The sequence below is a fragment of the Dasypus novemcinctus genome, chromosome 11, assembly GCF_030445035.2.
Source record: "Dasypus novemcinctus isolate mDasNov1 chromosome 11, mDasNov1.1.hap2, whole genome shotgun sequence".
Taxonomy (NCBI): Eukaryota; Metazoa; Chordata; class Mammalia; order Cingulata; family Dasypodidae; genus Dasypus; species Dasypus novemcinctus.
In genome coordinates this window covers 48,516,508-48,520,464 of record NC_080683.1, presented here as the reverse complement: position 1 = coordinate 48,520,464, position 3,957 = coordinate 48,516,508, and the positions used below count along the sequence as shown (strand labels likewise).

Below are 3,957 nucleotides of genomic sequence, written 5' to 3'. Positions count from 1 at the left end.
ATTCCCCAGCTCTCGCAGAAGGTTTATTCTTTGGAGAGGGAAAACTGAAGGTCTCTGGACTGGAGGACACTGGCAAGAGTTGAGGACATGGTTACTGTATCGACATAAGGGGAAAGAATTAACCTTACATACTAATATGAATGCAGAAAACTCCAATAGCCTGCCCCTGCTGAGCTCTCAAAAATCTGGCAGCCAGACCTTTATCCTCCAGACAAGTGATTAGAAGGATCTTTTCTGGGAATCTGACCAGTACAAGAGGAAAGATTTGAAGAGTCTTACCTGAGAGCTTTCCCTAACAAACAGCCCCCACCCCCACCCCCAGATTAGCCTAAAGTAATGGTGCAATTTACCCTCCTTGGGACAGGTGGCAATATCTGGAGGCATTTCTGGTGTCACAACTGGAGGAGGTGCTATTTTCTTCTAGTGAGGGATGCTGCTATTCATCCTACAATGTACAGGACAGCCCCCATAACAAAGAATTATCCAGTTCAAAATGTCAGTGGTGTTAGAGGTTTCTCCCTTACAAGGTTTATAATGATTAACTGATCACAAGGTTACAGTGATTAACAAACAGTGACTTGCATTCCCGTGACATAGAACAGCCCCCTGTCCAGAGCCTATGTGTCGAGATATGGTTCATTTCCGCACAAGAATAGACAAAGAAGCCACATGACACCACCAACCCCTCCCGCATCCTTAGAATTCACTATCCCTAGCCCACCATGCCCTAGACATCCCTATTGGCCTTCGGGGCTTATCCAAACCCCAACCCCCTCCCACTGACTAAGCATCTCCCTGCCTATAGACGTATTGTATAAATTCATGACTGCCTCTGCCAGGGGCAGACTGAAGTCTCTCTTCAGACCCCCACTATGCTGGCAGGGAAGCTGTGGTCTATTCTTCAGATCCCCTCCACTGGGAGAGCTTCCCGATAAACTTTCTGCCCGCAATTGTCAGTCTCTTCATCCCAGTGAGCACTGTTTTTCTCTAATAAATGGTGCTGAGGGGCCACAAGCCTAGACGCTCTGCGGGCAGGGGCGGAGCGAGCAGGCGGGTGCACGCTCTGGGCCCGCCTCGGCCGCCGCTGCCCCGGAACGGTCTGGGCGGCGGCGTGTGGCCCTGGCTAGCGGCCCTGAGTCACTTCTGCGGCCACGGAAAGGAGGAACGGTCTCTGGCCCCGTGTCGTCCCCCTCTCAGTCCCCCTGGAGGGGCGAGAGGGAGCCGCTGCTGATGTCAGAAATACACTTTCGGGAAATGGCCTCTAAATCTTGGCTGAATGTTTTAATATTTCTCTGTGGATCAGCAGTAGGATTTTTTTTTATGTTCTAAGCTTTTTAGTACTTTGTTGGAAGAAGAGTGGTACCCAGCTTAATATTCTTCATAATGATCCTCATGCTAGACATTCTGATGATAATGGACAGCATCATCTAGAAGGATAGATGAATTTCAATGCAGATGTCAACCAACATAAAGATGAGGACACAGGCATCGCTGAGATACTCTATCAGAAGGTTAAAATTCTTTGCTGGGTTATGACAGGACCTCAAAATCTAGAGAAAAAGGCCAAACACGTCAAAGCCACATGGGCCCAATGTTGTAATAAAGTTTTGTTTATGAGTTCAGAAGAAAATAAAGACTTCCCTACTGTGGGATTAAAAACCAAAGAAGGCAGAGACCAACTATACTGGAAAACAATTAAAGCTTTTCAGTATGTTTATGACCATTATTTAGAAGATGCTGATTGGTTTATGAAAGCAGATGATGATACATATGTCATACTAGACAATTTGAGATGGCTTCTTTCAAAATATGATCCTCAAAACTCCATTTACTTTGGGAGAAAATTTAAGCCCTTTGTAAAGCAGGGCTACATGAGTGGAGGAGCTGGATATATGTTGAGCAAGGAAGCCTTGAAGAGATTTGTGGATGCATTTAAAACGGAGAAATGCACACACAGTTCCTCCATTGAAGACAGCCCTGGGGAGATGCATGGAAATTATGAATGTAGAGGCGGGAGATTCCAGAGATACCACGGGAAAGGAAACTTTTCATCCCTTTGTACCTGAACACCACTTAATCAAAGGTTATCTACCCAAAACCTTTTGGTACTGGAATTACAACTATTATCCTACTGTAGATGGTCCTGGATGCTGTTCTGATCTTGCAATTTCTTTTCATTACGTTGATCCTCTAACTATGTATGAATTAGAATACCTCGTTTATCATCTTTGCCCATATGGTTATTTATACAGATATCAACCTACCTTACCTGAGAACGTATTAAAGGAAATAAGTGAAAAATACCCAAATGATGATCCAAAAGTAAAATAAAAAATCTTGAATGAAAAAAACAAATGAACAGAGGTTAAATGTCTGACATTCACTGAAGAAGGACTTCTGCGTTTCTGATCTAGAACACTGGAATCCCAGTGAGGAATTCAATTCTTTCTAAATGATCATTCCATATTAGAACTCTTTCATATGAATAACTGTAACACAAAGCTTTAAATGAGCTGTAAAATCTGTTAAAATGTGTTTTTGCTACAGTAATATATATATATATATATATATATATATATGAAGAATTTGTTTTTAAAATGGTGGCCAGGTAGAGGGACTAGAAAAGAGATTTTTTTTTGCTTGTTCCTGACCACATGTATTATTGTCCCTGAGATACTAAAACAGTTAAATTTGATAAAACTATACTGCACCGTATTAGAAACAGAGTGCTAAAAAAAAAAAATCTGCCTTAAAGAAAATTTGAGAAGGAAATATTGTCACTCATTGTTTGTAATCTCAAGATGTGAGTTTGTATTTGCAGTGTGATATTAATGAAACAACCCCCCCACCCCCCCACACACAGTTTGTCTAATGAAAATTTTCCTGTGATTATTTATAATTGGTAGTATTTCTTTTAGAAAAAAGTGGCATACAGATAGCACTTGTCCTAAAGTGCATTAATAAAACCATACTTTGAAATTATCATGGGCCTTGACTATATTACATACTTGGTTCTAAGTATTAGCTAATTTTTTACTAAGATGAATAGTAGTCACCAAGTTCCTATTGTCTCTTTTCTAAAGATGTTTAATCACTCTTGAATAACATTCTCCACTATTAATATTTATGTGCTCTCAAAACATTAACAGCATTCTTTGAACATGCATTCTTAAATATTTTGTAGCCAAATTTACCCATTTTTAATTATGGATAGCTAATAGAAAATTTAATGTTCTTTAGGGATTCTTTTCTTATATTGATGCCATACTCAGGAATTACTAAATAACATTTTTAATTATTTAGAACGCCTTCCAACTACATAATTATAGTTCCTTCCATTCTCATCCTGTTGAAAGATGAAGAACTTGTTTGTGCCTTTTATAACTTATTTGTTTAAAACAGTTGTAAAATTCTTCAGTTTTAGAATCTGAGGTGGTTCTTAGGCTACAGAATAGTTTGACTGTAAAAATTTGGCCAGAGATAATTGTGAAAAGGTTAGAAAATTCCGAGTGTTTAAATAAACTAAAAGATGTCATATAAAAATAAATAAATAAATAAATAAATGGTGCTGAGGATGAGAAACCTCCCCTAAGGAGAAGCTCCAAGTTGATACGTCCCCTCAATGCACTCAAAGTTTTCAGCAATCTTATTGTTCCCCAAGTATTAAACATGATCAGACAGCCAAGGATTATCAGACAACCAATGAAAACCTCTAACCTGGAAGACAGCCAAATAAGCATACAAAAACAAAAGCAACTGGGACTGTGGAGGGAGAATTAAACTTCAAAAATCAATTATTCATCTCCTTGAAGAAAAGACAAGATGTTGCTTCTATAAAATGCAGAGAATACAATAAAAATAGCCTTGGAAGTTAAATTCATGACAGAATAAATGAAAAAAATATCAATGAAAGATTAAAAGATAAAGTTATGGAAGTCTCCCAGAAAGTCAGTCAAC

At 39.1% G+C, this 3,957-nt stretch overlaps 1 pseudogene; it reads left to right on the top strand.

Annotated features, from left to right (window-relative positions):
• The first annotated feature begins 1,147 nt into the window (after positions 1-1,147).
• LOC101420822 (glycoprotein-N-acetylgalactosamine 3-beta-galactosyltransferase 1 pseudogene) lies at positions 1,148-2,370 on the top strand (annotated as a pseudogene).
• The last annotated feature ends 1,587 nt before the right edge of the window (positions 2,371-3,957 follow it).